Source organism: Hypomesus nipponensis, chromosome 1, assembly GCF_054491055.1.
Source record: "Hypomesus nipponensis isolate SF chromosome 1, ASM5449105v1, whole genome shotgun sequence".
In the NCBI taxonomy this organism is placed as follows: domain Eukaryota; kingdom Metazoa; phylum Chordata; class Actinopteri; order Osmeriformes; family Osmeridae; genus Hypomesus; species Hypomesus nipponensis.
This window is the reverse complement of record NC_140361.1, coordinates 1552501-1572493: the sequence shown is the minus strand read 5'-3', so window position 1 is coordinate 1572493 and position 19993 is coordinate 1552501. Positions and strand designations below refer to the sequence as shown.

The following is a 19993-nucleotide window of genomic DNA, read 5'->3' as shown; positions in this document are numbered from 1 at the left end:
ATTATTTACCAAAAGCCCTCCAAGAACATTTAACATTTAGAGCGTTTTGGATTGGATTTTAAGGACCTGGTATGTGGGATTTATTTCCAACGTCCATATTCGGACATTATCTGACAGGTATTTTTTTTTTTTTTCAGTACATTTAGAATACGTAATCAGTCATGCTGAAACTGTACCAGTAGGCTGACGGATTAGAGGGGGCTTGTCTCTGACGCACTTCACTAAATTTATAGCACTCTGTTAACAGGAGTATTGAGGAGTAATGAGGTTTGGTAAGTGTTCGGAATTTTGGTCTAAACAATTTCACTCTTTTTGTAATCAAAGATGTAACTTATATGGACAGTGTCTTTCATACTTATCCATTTATTTGTTCCTACATCAGCATGTTATCAGAATTTTTTTTTTCAAAAACATGACAGATTATATTGATAAATAGTTGTTTACTGTAACAGACGAACCTTTTCTCGCTTGTGTACAACTGGTGTGTCACAAGTTAAGACTGAACACTGTCAACAAGTAGGAATTGTAGGAGGCCATCACCTAATGCCCAGAATTGTCTTATAATTACACAGATTAGAGCACAGGCTGCACAAAGCTAACAAATTAAAGTCTGGTCTCAGGTTGATACATTTAAAAAATCCAATTTAAAAATCCATCCCATGACGTCAAAACAAATTGACAAATCAAATCAATCAGACTGAAAAAGTGTCATCTGTGGTGAAAACATGCTGGGTTGATTTTAGGACACCGAGTGGGGTTGAAATTCTCCAAATATAGAGTTGGAATGGGAGAGTTGGAAAAGTCAGAACAGACATTTTCAGCAGCTGACAGCCCCTATGTGCCTTCCAGATTGTCCCTGGCATCTTTGGAAATGTCTACATGGTATGAGGAATTTACGTTAGCAAATAAATGAATGGTAATCAAGCAATTATTATCTGGCTAGGGAGGGCTGTGTTGGTATTTACAAAGAACACAGCGATATGGGAAGAATGATACGGGATTCACGGTATTAATTAACATTTATGTTCTTGAATACCCTGTTCTATTCAAATGAATACTGCTTTGAAATGACCGAGTCATCATAACAAAGAAGATGAGGACCACGATCAGTTAGACTGAGGGAGAGGGAGGAGGGACGTTTCATGGTCGGCTGGTCATCGTTTCAAGGTTATTACATCATGTACACACCATGTACTGTGTATGATGGATGGATATGTAGATATTTCACGTGTAAGAAACATGCGTTCCTGAGTAAGTTACAGATAAGAAGAAGTGTTTGTTGTGATGAAGGTCCCTGGTTCAGTCTGTAAGAAGAAGTGTTTGTTGTGATGAAGATCCCTGGTTCAGTCTGTAAGAAGAAGTGTTTGTTGTGATGAAGGTCCCTGGTTCAGTCTGTAAGAAGAAGTGTTTGTTGTGATGAAGGTCCCTGGTTCAGTCTGTAAGAAGAAGTGTTTGTTGTGATGAAGGTCCCTGGTTCAGTCTGTAAGAAGAAGTGTTTGTTGTGATGAAGGTCCCTGGTTCAGTCTGTAAGAAGAAGTGTTTGTTGTGATGAAGGTCCCTGGTTCAGTCTGTAAGAAGAAGTGTATGTTGTGATGAAGGTCCCTGGTTCAGTCTGGTAAAGTATGGGTCACCCTGGCAGAGGTGCCTCTGGGTTGGGGAATGTGACACACGTGTGACACCAGTCAATGTGACACCAGTCATGTGACACGCCTGGTGTCAGTCATGAGGAGAGTGCTCATGTGAGTGGACATGTGGTACTTATAACAGGAGGTGAAAATGTGACCGTTGGAACGTATGCACACACACACGCACACACACGCACGCGCACGCACGCGCACGCACGCACACACACACACACACACACACACACACACACACACACTGTAAACATATTGTTCCTGGTAAAGTTGTTTTGATTATAGCGTCCTGTTAAAATTCCTTCCATGGTTAATGAAAAATGGTTTATAGTCTTGCTACTGGTTAGCAAGTGGTTTTCTTTAATCAAGCAAACCCTTGTTGACAGGCATGTCAACAGTGCTACTTGTATGATTTGGCAGTAGTTAGCTACTGTAGGCGACAGCACAATAATGTCGATGGTATAACGACTGTCAATATATACACTTCCTCAAGCTATGTGTCCTACAAATGAAGGCTGCAAAAAGCTGCCAAGCCGTGCGGTTACTATTCAAACAAGCCCTGTTATCAGGGTCAAGTCTTAGCAGCCAAAGAGAAAAATCGATTCCAGAAAAAGGACACAAAAAAGAGTCTTTCATTAACACGTATGACAGCACTAACGCAGAGATACATCCTTTCGATCCAATGATCCTTTTCAACGTGACCTCGGGTGAGGAGAGCTTGTCGAGAGGGGAAATGAGTATTCGTATTCGGGTTCATCTGCGCAAACCATAACCCCATGTCGCCTGACATGAGCTGTAGACTAAGAGGCCAGACTCTACTTTTTTTGTTGTTGATCATTCTCTTCTTCAAGAGCCTTTCTCTCTGTTGCGGGGTGACCTCTGGGGGAACCCTGCTGAGTGATCTCTCTCAGAGGTTCTGTGTGTGACATCAGAACGTGGGATCATCTTTCTACAGTGACCATCTGATAATGCCAGGCGTCCCTATTCACCGGGCGTCTGGGTATGTGAATGCTAAAAGTGCTTTTATCAGATTGAAATCCAGAGGTGAGAGAGCAGCAATAGGAGATTGCAATCGCTCCCCAGGCAGTTGACCGATCTTTCATGGGTCATCGCATATATTCCCTTTCCCCACTTTCTCACTTTCTATCTCTTTCTGCCACATGCACGCACACACTTGCTCCCAAATACACTCAAACTCCCTGATAGATACAAAAACACACACGCGCACACTCCCAAACACACTCTAACTCATGGATAGACACAAAAACAAACTCACACAGCCTTCCCCTTCCCAGCGTCCTTATCTTTCTTAAGAGGGCCTGCACCCTTTCAAATACAAACACAGATGCTGTGTTCATGGCAGACGCACAGAGTGAAAACACTGCACTTGAAAATAATCGTCTGGTCGACAATAATACAATGTTATCAACACATTAATAAATATATACAGTAACACCACAGAGTTAACCCACTAATAGTTCCTGAAATTCATCCATCTAAAAACCCTTTCTCATGTGGGTTCAGCAAATAATATATGTAACGCTCTGCATCAAAGTGCACTCCAGAATGCATATGAAGGGAAGGTTACATGCTACAACATCATCAGAGGGCGGTTTCAACTACCTGAACTCTCTCTGAATGGCAAAAAAAAATTGTCCAAGTAGTTGAAGGATTTAGATAACAACTTGACTCCTGTGCAATCAACCCAAGAAAAACCCATTTGTGAAATTGCCCTTGGCCCTGTCCACTGGAAGTGGTCTCCTCTTCTGTGTGTTGAGGCCCCAGGGCGACCGGCATCCCCGGAAATGTGATGCCTCTTCACTCTGGAAAGAGTCCCTGAGCTGGAGTGAAGGGCCAGGCGCTTTGTTTACTTAGCAATTATCAATGGCCTGAAAGAGCACGTCGAGTGGCACATTTTGATCTCTGGAATCAGAGGGAAGGTCTGAGGAGAAAAGGGACTTGGAACCATCACATACCAGGAAAACCAACTGCCACTGCTGTGTCACATGACTTTGTTGGGGGTTGCTGGTATCAAATGGTGTTATTGTAAGGATGCAGATCAGAGTAAACATATTGAATAGGATCATCCTTACGGAGGATGGGTGACATACTGTGTGGGTGTTGCAGTTTCATATATACCGTAAGTATCTGTGTGTCGACTTGTAATCCGAGTGGTTTCAAGAACTTTCTAGTCCAAAGATAATAATAATGTTGGAGTAAACAGTCATTGTGTACTTTCTTATGATATTGTAGAACATACAGGATTAAAAACAAACATCTAACAAGATGCCTGAAATATACCATGATGCTTTGAAGAACCCAAGAACTGTATAAAAAATGAAATGATTATAAATATTTAGTGCTGTCAAACGATTAAAATATTTAAATGCGATTAATCGCATTAATGTCATAGTTAACTCGCGATTAATCACAATTAATCGCACATTTTTATCTATTCTAAATGTCCCTGATTTCTTTTTGTCCCAATTTTTTTTTCAAATTTTAATGCTCTTATCAACATAGAAAAGTGGTTCGGATTGCTTTGTGCAAATATTTTTTTTTATTGAAAACAACATTGCAATCGCCTGGCTTTGACGAGGGGGCAGAGAATTCGCATCAGCTGTGTGCTTGGCCATCAAGTGGTATTTCAGACTGGACGTGCTGCGATGATATCTCAGTTTACAACGACAAAACACACAAATCACTGGTCTTGTCAATAGAACCATTTGGCAACTTTTTAAAAGCAAACTTTCCATTCAGAATCTTATTGGCATCCATTTCGGCATCTCGCGCTCGTCATCCACTCAAAACGTAACGTTAGCCGACTACCAGAGAATGTCTAATATCCGTAAACGGGCTCTGCTACTACTCTTTAGCCAGCTCGCAAGCCAAACGAGTGTTTGGCGTGCCTGTTGTTTTGTTTCCGGTCTAGCTAGATCCGGTGTGGTGTTGTAGTTTTTCTAACGTCGGTAGTTTTTGCAACAGCATGTGAAAAAAACTACAAAGTTTGCTAGGCCAAAAAGAGCGTTAATCGCGCGATAAAATAATTGACGCCGTTAATTTGGGTTTGCGTTAACGCCGTTAATAACGCGTTAAACTGACAGCACTATAAATATTATAAAACAGGAATTGTTTAACAAGTTTGAGTCCTGAGTCATTATCTTTCTTTCAGTCAAAGAAACACACCCAACACAGAGGGTATATATGAAACACACCCAACACACAGTCTATATATGAAACACACCCAACACACAGTCTATATAAGAAACACACCCAACACACAGTCTATATATGAAACACACCCAACACACAGTCTATATAAGAAACACACCCAACACACAGTCTATATATGAAACACACCCAACACACAGTCTATATATGAAACACACCCAACACACAGTCTATATAAGAAACACACCGAACCAAAAAACGTAATTGTCTATATAGACTAAATAATCCTTTGAGGGGTAATTATGTAGGAAGGTTGTTTAATCATTTAATGATCATGTGCCTTATATCTTCTAATTGTGCTATCCTTGCTGAGAAATGTAATTAACTTGCAGGTTACTTCACAGCAAGAGAGCCCACCTTTTTAAGGCAGCATCTGCAAGTAACCAAAGAGGATGTGAGTCTGGGCACGGTCTGGCTCATCCATTACATTCATAACATTTATAAAAGGTGACATGTGTTAGGGCTCTACAAAGCATGACACCTTCACTGACAAAGGGTTACATTAAGTGGCAAAGTGCAACACTAGTCTAATCAAGTCAAACAATAAAAATGTATTAGTAAGTCTACCCTTGCTTTGGAAACCTTACCTAACCCCAGCTCTGTTTGACCATAACTCTATGAGGAGAGCAGTCAAAGCACTGAGGAGAAACAGGCCACGGTATATAAACGACATCATGGAAATGTTTGTTTTTCCTCCTTTTCTCCTGACCTCGAGTTCATTTCAACGCACGCTGTTCCAACACAACATGGATATTTACCAGTGAGTACAAGTGTAAGTAGACGTGTTATTTAAGGACCCGCAACATCAAGGTGAGCCTGACGCAGGGAGGCTTGAACACACACAGTTTATTTGGCTGATTCTGGAGCCTTGAGAAATAATAGCCTGCTATGCACAAATTGGCTTTCCACTTTACTCACCCAGCTAAGTCAAAGTGCAATTAATCAGTGTTAATTAGAGATAAACTTTTGGAAATGGAAGCAACTGCTCTTTTTCTACCGCTGATAACCTCTGGTTGAATAATACCAACATCACCAACCAGTCAGACTAGACTCCTTCTCTAATCTACCAGCGAACCCCGTGGAAATTATTTAACATCACATTTTACAGTGTTAATCCTATGTTGAACAGTTATTAATTAATAAGAATAAACTTTCGAAAAGGAACATGAGCTTGTAAGCCTGGTTGAATAGTTTGTAATTAAACGTGTGAGGATTACCATGTCTGCAAAGTGCGGACAGCGCTGGCAAGGTGGTGACACAGAATAACAGACATTTCAATTAGCTCCATACTGTCTCCCTTAAGAAAACACCCACACAAACCCACGAGCTTCAGAGAAACACCCACATCTTTGTATAGATTCTGCAGACGGGAAGAATTTAGAAGAAAGTGTTTTTCTATACAACGCTATTTGTCATAGTTAATGTCTAATAGCCTCCCTATAAAACGTATACCTTATCAACATGAATGCATGTTAATATTGATATTGATGCAACTTTATAGTGCTTTATTGCACCACTTAAGCAGGTCAAATTGCTCCCAGGGAAGAATCTGTTACCCTGCCATGACTAGGGCATTCAGGACAGGTAGTTAATCTTACATTAACAAGGCCAAGCAGTCTAAAAGGTGCAAAGAACCCCAAGGATATAGTACACATTCATCTCAGTAATGGCAACAGAATACAAAGCTGTTAGCTGCATTCTCTGAGACAACAGAAAGGGAGACTAAACTGACGGTTTAACCTTGGATGGCTACAACAACATGTTTTTGTTTATATGATATGATGACAGTTTCCTGTCGGTAAACTTGACATTATATTATTAGAATATTGGGAAACACTCTCCATTAAGGCTAGGATAAGCACAGTGTAACTACATAGGAATACCTAGAGTAAAAACATGTAGGTACATAGGAACTTATTTATTTAATACAAAGTGTTGCTTATTGTTTATTGTTCATAGAGAAACCACGTTGCATTCAGTTTGTTCAATCATTACAGAGAAACCTCTTGTGGCAGTAATCGGTACTACATCCCAAAATAGAAAAGTCTGTTGTCTAAAAATGCTTCAGGTTATTAGATCATTTTCGGCCTCTAACGTACAGTTAAAGTCATCAGGTGAAATAAGCACGTTAATCACACTGTTTGTTTAACATAAGGAGAGAGGACCCTCCCACGAGGACTCTTCTCTTGCCAGAATGAAATATAGACAAGAACCTTTTACACACATCCGCACAATCTAATATAATTCATCAAGTAAATGAACCACGTAAAGCAGCATTTAATGGGATAAACACACCAAATACATGTCCAGAAGGCAGCTAAAAAGTTTAGGCGTATATGAGGATAAAAGCAGAAAGCAAGAGAAGATCAAATATACATTATCCTCATAAAAGCGTATTCCATGGAGCGTACAATAATTCAATTTGAGACTATTAGCCAACAAAGATTTACTTCATCCGTGAAATGTCAACCGCTGTTTCGCAAACAACCGTCCCTGTTAATAATCCAACGCAGACGACGCAGGGAGACTTTACAGCAGAATAATATCAACAATCCACAAGTCAGAGATATCAGGAATCACCCATCCACTGATCAACAGCAGCACAATGGAAGAAACAGGGCCGCCTAGTCCCCAGTGGATGAGGCTGTGGTTGTGGTAACCTCTTCAACTGAAAGGACTAGCAGGGGGTTTCACAGGGGATGCGGTACAGTACAGGCTGATTAGCATGTGTTGTGAAGAGGTCTAGAAGCCTTATGTGTGGGCTGCAGATCAACTCTGCAGATCGACTCTTCAGATCGACTCTGCAGCGTGTCTCTGCAGCGCGTCTCCGCAGATCGACTCTTCAGATTGACTATTCAGATCGACTCTGCAGCGTGTTTCTGCAGCGCGTCTCTGCAGATTGACTCTTCAGATCGACTCTGCAGCGCGTCTATGCAGATTGACTATTCAGATCGACTCTGCAGCGTGTTTCTGCAGCGCGTCTCTGCAGATTGACTCTTCAGATCGACTCTGCAGCGCGTCTATGCAGATCGACTCTTCAGATCGACTCTGCAGCGTGTCTCTGCAGATCGACTCTTCAGATTGACTCTGCAGCGCGTCTCCAGGTTTGGGCTCCCCACATCTGCTGTGAGTCAGGGCTCGTCTGCACAGCCGGGGGGGTCGAGTCACCCCCCCACACACACACCAACACACACACATCAACAAACACACACAAACACACACAAACACATGAAAACACACACACACACCCACCCACAGACAGCTCTGCATTTTACATCTCACTACTGGTGCATGTTTGATGTAGAGAGCACTGGTGCATAGTCACATAGCAGCACAGTAGACTCCAGTTCAACAGTAACCACAGTGTACGACGCAACAATCAATACATCCATTAGATAGAAATACTCCATGTGGTGGTGCGGCAAATGGGTTGCTTAACCAGTATTTTTCTAATCTGTATTTTTAAAATTGTATATTATTTTTATTATGTGCTATTGTAGAAAGGCCCATCCAGGGACGGGAGTTGAAAATGAGCTCTTGCTATAATCTCTTTGTGCATCACATCAGCTGCAAACTTTGCTCTGTAGCTATGTTTAACTGCATTGTCCCTGTCAAATAAACTAATAAATAAATAAATAACTTCATATAGCCATATAGCCTTTTATGGAAGGTAATTTGACATTTGTAAAACAATTATGCTTGTTCCACATTTTCAGCTTGTTCCACATCGTCGCAACAAGCAACTTTAAATTGTTGCAGAGCAGTGATATACGATTGCCAAATCCATTCATTTAACCCTAACTACAAGTCACACATCTCTTAATACACAATACGACTACTAAACATCCTTCTGCACCGTCAACTCCCCCCCCCCCGCCCACACAGACCTTCTGAAAAGAAACCCTCTCAAAACAACACGGTATATAAACCTGAATTATGGACTTTCACCAACTACCAGACACAAGGACAAGCAAAGAGCCCACTGCGCTCATAAGATCCGCAGGAATGACGAAGGCCATCAAGTACGTCACCCTCCTTCGTCTTTTAATGGTGTCCCGGGTTCTGATTCTAGACGAGGGAACCAGAACCAGTCCACACATCTCTCTCTCTCTCTCTCTCTCTCCTCAACTGCCACGCAACATGATTACTCCTCTAGGTCTCTCTCTCTCCTCAACTGCCACGCAACATGATTACTCCTCTAGGTCTCTCTCTCTCCTCAACTGCCACGCAATATGATTACTCCTCTAGGTCTGTCTTTCTGTCTCTCCCTCTACTTCTCTCTCCTCTCTGCTATTCTCTCACAGACGGATCTGCAATCAAGAGACTTGACCTCTGACCTCTAGTTTGACGCCATTAAAACCCATTCAAATATGTCTCTTCTGACGGACCAGGGTTGTGACTCACGCTAAAAGCCTTGAGGAGACTTGAATGTCAGCCTGTTTATTTTAGTCTCTTGCACTCTGTTCTCAAAATGATCAGTGCAAAGAGAAAGATAATTTTCTATGATTCCCTCCTCTCATTCCGGTCCAAGGCCTGATCACAGTACCTGTACTATACGGCCAAACATTTTTTCATTAAACTTATCACAAGCTGAGCGTAAGAGAACGCTCTATTGATTGACTCAATGACATCCATCAAGTGAGGAATTAAATGAAATTACATTTCTAATGCGACACACTATTGTGTATTAATACAGTTTTCAACACACAGTAATTGTCTTTTTATGGGGGTGAGGAACAAAACGACAACGCATGCGGCCATCTAAATTACTAATATCGATCATGCCTTTCAAAAGTCTGTCATGGAATTAATTAACATATCTTCCACACAGCGTTATCAGTTTCTATTCATATTTTAATATGACGGCTCGCATGCCTTATTTCTCAATTTCTCTCTCTGTTTCGTAATGTCAAACCCTACTGTGCTTGAATGCTGTGTGTTGGTTAAAGATACATTGAAAAGCACAATCTGAAAGCTGGTATTGCAGTTACATTTACATTTAGTCATTTAGCAGACGCTCTTATCCAGAGCGACTTACAGTAAGTACAGGGACATTCCCCCCGAGGCAAGTAGGGTGAAGTGCCTTGCCCAAGGACACAATGTCATTTAGCACGGCGGGGAATCAACCCAGCAACCTTCTGATTACAAGCCCGAATCCCTCACTCAGCCATCTGACTCCCTAGTTCCAATCAAATGACTGAAATAGTTTCAGATATTGTTTTAATCCATGCCTGCCTGGTCACCCTAGAAATGTACGCTATTAAACCGACACAAATTACACAAGTTAAGGCAAGCGGACGATATCGAGACACTTTTTAAAGCGAATCCTTTCAAGAGGAATGGAGATAGGCCGGTAATTCCACTCGACTAGAGTTATGACCTTAGAAGATGTGCTTTGTGGTTGTAGGGTCCATGGCCAGTCTTGAGTGTTTCTGGATGAAGGCTTTGTGACTGCCCTGTTTTGAATGGGTCACTGTTACCAGGCTGTTGATATGCTCTGCCAGGAAAACGTGGATACTGGGGTCATGAACACTTATGGTCAAACGAAGATCATGTTCAAAACGTCTGCCTTGCTGGCCTCTAGTCTGTTATAGTTTAAGCAATATTGCCACACTTTCTTTATTTTCTCAATCAGATGGGAAACAAGAGAATCCCTCAAAAAAAGTCTGCTCTTGAAAAGTACCAACAGTAATCGCTCGATGCCATCATTAATATGCTGATCAATAACGTAATGCATGAGCTGGGTTGAATAACATGGTCTGATTTCTACTTGAAATAAATGTTAATCTCCAACTGGAGGAAACCCAGCCAGTGACATACTTTGCACATATTAAGTCATTTCAGTGGCTTCTTCCTAATCAACAATCTGGTTCTTCTCTTCCTCATGTCAGTTGTTGCTTTCATGTTCCGCCTACAATGAAAGACTTCAGACATGTGGAACTAAACACACCCTTCATCTATATTTAGTTGCCTGATTAATTATCCCAAGTTGTTCTCTGCTTTGCGATTCTGAATAATTCACAAGGTTGCCCGTGGGTGTTTCCTTTTCACACACCTTTATTTAAATCTGATTGCAAAGCCGTAGTTACGTGTGGAAAAATATATTAAACGTGTAAATAATTAAAAACAAGTACTGTGGTGTGTGAACAGGTACATGTCACAGCTGAGTCCACATTATATAAACTAAAGTAAAACTAAAGAAAAATACTGTAACAGTCATCGAAGGAACATGCTCATGTGAATGGGCATTTCTTAAGCCACATTCTAACATTACATGTATTATTATAGTTGTAGCTGAAACTTTGACATGTCAGTAATTACTATTGACAAGTGGAAATATTTAACTGTGAATTGCGTGCTTTCAGTTGTAAAAGCCATCTCTAAATTGATAGCCAGCACAAATATCCAGTTAAGAATCCCTTTTTAGACCACAACAAAGTCACCAACCATACATCTTTTATAAGCCTTTGGTATAACTCAGTTAATCCATCTTAAACTACCAAACCCATCGTATATTATTGTTTTCAGTTATGGATAGCCTATATAATATTCTGATCTGTTATATTCTTGCTCAACAACAATGAAAATGTTGTGACACATTGCTAATAGAGGACACATGGGTATCTGCAATGGTATCGTTGGTCTTTAAGGACTGAACTGACTGTGGCTTCACAGTGTGAGCATATCCTCACATGAAACAAGTTAGCTTCTTCCTGCACAATTGAGATGGGTTCTGGGAGACTGTTTACCTGTTTGAGATAAGCACCTGAACACCCACCCTGTCAACACACCACTTCACAAACAATCCTTAACAAAGCCATTTTTCATGGCATATAACCGATTACTCCAAAGCTCTGCCCTATTGACTGAGTCTACTTAAGTTATTGAATTACACATGTAAACAGATCAAGTTTAAGACAGAATTTGTTCTTCACTAAACCCAGAAAAACACAAGGCAAGGTATAAAGGGTCATGGTCTAAAAATTTTGGAGAAAATGTGGAGATTGCTTGTGCACAACTTTGTGCTTTTGGTGTCGATAATTGTGAAGATGTACATCAGATAATATTTTATAAATGTCAGTGAAAGAGCAAATCCGGGCAATTGATAATAAACGCTCCAACAACCAATCTGAATAAAGTATTTATCCAAACCATGATATAAATACATTTACTGTCGATCTATAGTCAGTCTTTCAGCCTGCTTTGCTTGTGACCGTGAAAGGAATTTCCGTCATGAAAATATTACTTTCACCAGACAGCCTTTACAAACTGATTGCTATGACTTCTGTTCTTTATCACAATAAAGGTGGACAAATACAACTGCTCTGTATGCACAACTGTTTGAACACGTGAAAGATACTCCATATACTTGCAGGAATCCGGAAACACATTCCGTTAGGGTAAACATATGCAAATTCTGCAAGGTATATCAAATTTTTCAAGCTAATCTGCAGTTGAAAAACTCACAAAGCACAGAGGTGTCCTTTATCACCTGAACACCAGCTGCATCAAAATGTTAGCCTGACCTCACAGCTCTGTGCCTCGTAGCCAAAGCTTACTTCATCTAACAGTCTCTTCAGTTCTCTCAAATTCTCTGCCAAATAATATAATTTTCAAACTGTGAACCAACTCCGCTTTCTCCCTTCTCTTGAGTGCTTCTACAAAGTCCATCGCCTGAAGCCAAACACCATGGCACACTACATAGGACGGAAGCAGGCAAGATTGTGATAGAATCCACGTCACCATAATCGGTGTATCAGTATATAAAAAAAGAATGATTTTGCTTCCTCCCTCTCCAATGACTGAACCGTAAGCCCTGGGTAGAACCCCTCTGTGCGTTAGTATCTGCTAGCACATGATGATTGGTATGTTGGCTCATTTTAAAACTATAACCTGCAAGCTCTCCATTGATTGTCGTAGGCTACCACATTCCATTCTGCGACCTGAGGGTGACAAGCTTCAAGGGACGAGTTAATTGTTCTGAATGCTATTTGGACTTAGCGGTGTCCCTGATCCTCGGATTTCATCCTGAGCACCTTGAGGTTGGCTTAAGCCACTAAACCAAACGTCCGCCATGCGCCGGTAGGTCTACGGCACCCGGCAGGGCTTCATGGCAGCTCGACTGAGTGCCAGTGGGGCGAAGGGAAGGCTTCCAGCAGGGGGAGGGAGAGACTACGGTACAAAGCCAGAGGGCATTAAGGCCTAATTAAATGTCCAGATGGTCCACATAGGTAAGACTGCACACAATTAAGTGGAGCCGTTCATGTGCTACGTTGGATGATTGTGTCGCTTCTAACGTTAGAGAAGGTCCTGAGAACATCTGTAACAAGACTGCTGTTTTGGACAACAACCCAGAATGTGGAACCACGATCGCTGAAGTAGTCTTCAGAGTTCCTCCTTCACCCACAACTGTCGGACGCTCTCTGAACGATCACGTGTATTATTCATTTATTCTTTTGACATATTTGTCTTGTTAACCTTTGCAGCTCCCGCAACCCTAATTCTTCCCTGTCTCTGTCTGTCTCTGTCTGTCTGTCTGCACACACTGTGTGTGTGTGCACGCCCCATTGGCACTCTATTAGAATGCGATCTGACTAAATTGACTTGACAAAACTGTGCCAGGTACCATAGTGCCTCCCTTAAGGTCTTCCAGCAGCCTTAACAGACTGAGTGTCACCGTCTAACAGGTGAGGAGGATTGAATCGTTTCAGCTGAGAAAATCAAGTTGTCACCAGGGGGGAGAATTTAATGAGTTGTCCAGGACCCTGACAAGGGATCTCCAAATACCTGCTGCCAAGTGGCGCAGGGAGTCAGGTTCAGGAGGGGACAAGGGGCGGTGACAGAGTGGGGAAGGAAACTTCTATCCTTTACACTGACTGGAGAGAAAATAAGAAAGGGTTCCTTTCCCGCAAAAGGTGGTTTGTGAGTTTATAGTCCTCTTTTCGTGTGACAATTAATTGGACGGGTTTCTTGTGCAATGAATCCCAGGGGCTCCATGGAGACGTCCAGGACACCCACGGGTCCTGCAGAGGAACCGCACACATCCCCCTGGAAGACAGATACAGGAGCCTTCATCCTCTGATAATAGGAAGATGGGGCTTTCTATGTCTTTTCATACGGTCGGGATATTTTTACCGCTCAATAGCGTGCTTAAAGTTGAGAAAGCAGGGAGTTTTTTTTCAATTTTTTTGGGGGGGGATGGAGGGATTATGGAAATAGGATGTAATTTAAGTGAACCAACACTATGCGAGTTGAAGAAAACAGGAACAGCCATAATCAGAGAGCTGGTGTGATCACCCAGTCAGGAGACACACAGACAATCTGTAGACGAAACAAAGCTTCAACATAAAGGGATTTGGCTGTTTTGTGGAGAGCAGAACGAGCTTTCATGTGGTCCGTTTTTGTGCAGGGAGAAGGAGGAAATTATGGTAATGATTTGACAGAAATACAGAGCGCAGCTCAAGCAATGCCTCATGTTGTTAATCAGGCAGTATAGAAAACAGGGCATTATGGGACTGCAATTCCAAATGAGTTCCTTCACCAAGGACAAACAGTGGACTTTAACATGGCATATAAAGCCTACAATGTGTTGTAATATCCGTGTAATAACCCCTCTGTTCGCGAATTGAAGTCATATAGGGGAATTCCACTGTGGTTGTGAAGATAAGCTATTAGTGTGCCCCTGAAAGTAAGACACTTAAAATCACTTGCTTTTTCCTCTCTCCCCCCAACCCCTCAACTTCCTTTCATCCTTATTCCTCTGGGGCTCTTCAATAATGCTTTTTAACAGATTACAGAAGAGATGTCAACCAAATTCCAATCATCAACCGATAAGAATAGATATGAGTCTATGTTTTTTGCAATACAGCCACAAGATTCACTTTCATTTGAGGGGCAAGTGTTAGGGCCTTCTAAGACTGGCCTAGTATCTGTCACACTCACTGAACTGAACATTCAATCACTTCCAGAAAGGCAGAATAATTAGAAAATACTACTCCCAAATATTTGGTTGAGAGTAAGAACAAAAGCAACCAAACCTTTTTAAATTCTCCTTGTGTACAGCTTAATTGAGCGTTCATGAATTTATGAATGAAGTAAAATATCCGCACTCAAAATATTAGGTTGCCCATGTCTGTGTAGAGACCCCCTCATTAAAACTTCATGCAGCATACATAAAAGATAAAGCCGAAAAAAGAAATATTTATATTGAAACCTGTGGCTTCTGGGCAGATTCTGTGCAGTGTGATACTGACTCTGATAAAAGCACGGTCAAAGCCTGGTTTATTTAAACTAAGCCCAGGAGTCAAATCCATCTCTCCAGTGCCAACAGATCCTAAAGCCAGTATTTAAACTGTACATGGAAATGTCTGTTCATTGAATAAACAGGAAACCTGTAAAAAAAAAAGTCAGAGCACAATATTTACAGCTATTTTTACATTTGTAAATGTGTAAATGTGTGCATCACCTCTCAGCTTGTGTTTGATCACATCAATTAGCACTATTTAACTCCAAAGAAAACACCACTACATTTTCCACACAGCCCTTGTAAAAAAACGAAACATAACATGTAGTTAATGTGTGTATTTAACTTGATACAAGCAGTTCAGTTAAATCCGGTTTACTATGGCTTGAGCGTTTAAGCAGTCTCAAGTTAATGCAATAGAAAGCGATAACACAAATAAAAACACAGTGGGTCCATATCCTTAACACCCTCCAAACAGCGCTTGGACTCCACTTCTAGACGGTGATGCAGCGATTACCCGCTCTCATCTCAAGAGACGCTTTTCGCTCAGTCACTCAAACAAAACTCCTGACTCGACTCATCAAATTCTCAAGGTGCAGCCGAAAGCAATTACAGAAACACTGGGTGGAGAAGCTCGTCTTGGCCACCCCCGCCCGCCCGCCCGCCCTCCCCTCCCCCATCCCACTCTACCCTAATAAAGGCTCCCCTTCCAAACAAGATGAATCATGTTCCCCTTTTCCCCGAGCCTCAGCACTATAGAGAATCTCAAAGTAGCATTGTATGCTCATTAGACTTACATCTTACCACGCTAGCTAATAATGGGTCAGATTTCCAAACCACTTCAGCCGAGGTGAGAGCTTTAAGAACACTTCTCTTAGAGGGAAGTAAATCCTCCCAGGGAGCTTCTAAAATGTGGGAAGTTCTGCCTTATTCAACAGCTAATTGGAGCGATGACATATTATACAACACCACTCTAGAGTGCACCTTAATTGTATATCCTTTACTTGGATGGAGAATGACAAGAGAACATGATTTTATAATCCACTGTTACTAAAAACACTCCCTTTTTGTGCGCTGGGCTGTGCATCAGTCAGAAAACACATGGTTTTTCTAATTAACCCTGCATTACATGATTTATTAGGCCCTTGATTAAAATCTATATCCGATTTCCGATTTTTAAAATCAAGTTAATCTCCAATGTATCATCCACAGATCACCAATTAAATTAGTCTAAAATACAAAAGAGATTAAATTGAAATGACAAACCAAACGCATTGGCACCCTTTCATTTGTGCAATCTGTTCCCGAGCGAGAAGCAAGCCCTCGGGTGTCTGTGCCTGGATGTGGCACCCACATTTGTGTTCCAGTCAGCAGCAGTGACGTTCCTGGAGGATATTAGACCCCCTGGCCAAGTTTTTCTCAAGCACAGCGCCATTCGACATCACATCGGGGGTGGGGGTGGGGGGGCAGCGGGGTGGGCAGAGCGGAAGCCCTTCCTGCCAGTGACGCGTTTATAAATGAGTTTTTTGGATTTGCGATCGAGGGGTTAAGACACAGTGTTAGTGCATTGGGCTATGATGAGAGATAAGATTGCTGACCGTTACATAGGGTCACTGTAGTCAAATGTTTACTCACATGCTGGGTCCCCCTGTGGGGGGGGAAATCAAAATAATCCGATATTGAAAGTCAAGACAGCGGATGCAGGGTCAGTCGACACACAACAGTCCTCACCTCCATCCTGTGTGTTGCTAGCCGTAGTTAGGGACCATCTCAAACGCAGATCTCAGCACAAAGCAACTACAGCACTGTGGACCCACCACATGCACCAAAAACCACAAACACACACAAAACCAAAAAAACACAAAGATTTTCCAGTTACCAGATGTCTTGGAAAGCAGAAGAAAACCGCTCTTGTTGTAAACAACAGCGGAAGAAAAAGATTCAGAAGCGGCACATTCATGCAAGCCAGCCTGCTATCTAGTTACCTGCACTTGTTAATTAACCCCTGGGGGTTTGTAAAGAGGAGAGGCTGCGACTGCAATATGCCTACTGGGCTCAATCAAGGCCACAAACATAACATTGTATAGTGCGAAAAATTTGTTGTAGTAAACACATTCTCCCAGCCCCTCACACCCCGCAGACCTCTTAATCAAACCACAGAACACTAATGATGGTGCCTCCGAAAAAAAATTGAGAAATGGAAAAAAGAAAACTAAACAGAGAAAAATATGTGACCTTGTGGGCAAAGATAAACACAGTTCATCCTACAGATACACACGGTTCATCTGCCAGATACATAAAGATAAACCCAGATATACAGTTTGACCTCCAGCCTCACTGGGCTTCCACTCCCAGCACGTCCCAGTAGTGGAGTCGTGGACTAACTACGGGTCAGCATGTCCTCATAGTGGAGTAACTACGGGTCACAGCATGTCCTCATAGTGGAGTAACTACGGGTCAGCATGTCCTCATAGTGGAGTAACTACGGGTCAGCATGTCCTCATAGTGGAGTAACTACGGGTCAGCATGTCCTCATAGTGGAGTAACTACGGGTCAGCATGTCCTCATAGTGGAGTAACTACGGGTCAGCATGTCCTCATAGTGGAGTAACTACGGGTAAGCCTGTCCTCATAGTGGAGTAACTACGGGTCAGCATGTCTTCATAGTGGACTAACTACGGGTCAGCCTGTCCTCATAGTGGAGTAACTACGGGTCAGCATGTCCTCATAGTGGACTAACTACGGGTCAGCATGTCCTCATTGTGGAGTAACTACGGGTCAGCATGTCCTCATAGTGGAGTAACTACGGGTCAGCCTGTCCTCATAGTGGAGTAACTACGAGTCAGCATGTCCTCATAGGGGAGTAACTACGGGTCAGCATGTCCTCATAGTGGAGTAACTACGGGTCAGCCTGTCCTCATAGTGGAGTAACTACGGGTCAGAATGTCCTCATAGTGGAGTAACTACGGGTCAGCATGTCCTCATTGTGGAGTAACTACGAGTCAGCCTGTCCTCATAGTGGAGTAACTACGGGTCACAGCATGTCCTCATAGTGGAGTAACTACGGGTCAGCATGTCCTCATAGTGGAGTAACTACGAGTCAGCCTGTCCTCATAGTGGAGTAACTACAGGTCAGCATGTCCTCATAGTGGAGTAACTACGAGTCAGCATGTCCTCATAGTGGAGTAATTCAGCTGAGGGAAGCACACACTTCCTCTGATCCCTGTGTCCAGCTCAGGGAGCTGCAGTACTGTCCGCTTCCAGGAGGGGAGCCAGAGAGGACAAGGGGAAACTTCATGCAGCGTTTGGAGTTACTGGGAAATGCTTCGCCTGTACAGCGTACAGCGGGCTCCAGCTGTCTGTCTTCTCCACATGGCCACATCAGCATTTCCTTTCTGAGGAGACGAATGTTCAGGGTCTGCGCCGGGTTTTTTCTAAGGATATTACTAAAACTCATCCTTTAAAGCTCATGAGCTTTATGCTACCAAATAGTAATTTAAACAGACAAATGCTCCCATTCTTTAACTCTGGATTCCAAATATTCAAGTTAAATACAGACTGAACGTTGGGACTAACTAACAGCCTATGGAAGGGTTTGATCTAATAACATCCATCTTCCGTCAAGGCTGTCTCCGGGCCAGCCCAAAGGTTGTGCCCCCAAAATGACCCAAAACGGATACTGTAGATAAATTACCAAATGATGGACGGCGGAGGCTAACCCTTGAACGTGTTGAGGGGTGAAGGAGAGGGCAGTCTGGATGTTGTCTCCAGAATGAACCCTTTTTGAAGCCTGAAACACACAAGTCCTTTCTCGGAGCATGAGAAATCAAAATCATCTATATTCAAACACACACACACGCACACACATGCACATGCACAAACATACACACACACACACACACACACACATGGATATTCGATTTGTTCATCCAGCTGGTCTGAGAATTGTCAAATATTGGACGATAGGAAGATATAAACCAGTAAAATGGAGGTAAATTGTGTTGTCTGTGGGCTCCCAGTGGAGCCTGAGTGCATTAGCCCTGGTAGGGACACAGCGCCAGGCTTCTCACTTCTACAAATGAGATTAAGGCAGCATTCAAATATAGACCCACCTAACCACCATCTATTTGACTGTGTTACATTGACATTTTCTTTCAAATCAAAGCATCGCCGCATAAGCCTGAGCCCTCAACCTCAAGCTGCTGCTGAAGGAACTTTGTTTGGTTGAACCCCATGAATCAGACAAAGAAGAAGACAAACATAATACGTACTCGGGAGTTAGTATTCCCCAGGTGCAGTAACTAACACAAGCCTACACAACAACACCGCCTGGTCACTTATACGATTAGCAGTCTGTAAAATTTGCGACTGTGTCCTCCTCTCCAGTACATTTCCCCCGTCCTGACTCTCTCCTGTTCAATTTAACGCTGGCTGCTCCCCATACCCCCCCCCTCGCCCCACTCTCCAGCAGAGCACCCCTCCTGCTCCTCCCCATGACAGTCTGGATGTACTCCTCCACCACAGGCAGATGGGTGACCGTCGAAGACTAACTCTCCACAGCTGCAATCAGCCCTGTTTTAATGACCTGGTGCCAGACAGCCTTCCTGTTTGTCTGTCTGTCAGGAGGGAGGGAGGGAGGGAGGGAGGGAGGTAGGGAGGGAGGGAGGGAGGGAGGGAGGGAGGGAGGGAGGGAGGGAGGGAGGGAGGGAGGGAGGGAGGGAGGGAGGGAGGGAGGGAGGGAGGGAGGGAGGGAGGGAGGGAGGGAGGGAGGGAGGGAAGGAGGGGTCCGGGAGTCAGGGGAGGACAGCCCCCAGCAGGGGCTGACAGACCAGGAGACGGTAGACAGGCTGGGTGGGGCTGGAGGTCTGGTGAGGGAGGAACTT

At 42.9% G+C, this 19993-nt stretch overlaps 1 protein-coding gene across 1 annotated transcript in view; it reads right to left on the bottom strand.

The window, feature by feature from the left end:
- lingo2 (leucine rich repeat and Ig domain containing 2) overlaps window positions 1-19993 on the bottom strand; it is a 209333-nt gene that overhangs the window by 3344 nt on the left and 185996 nt on the right. The gene's annotated exons all lie outside the window — the stretch shown is intronic.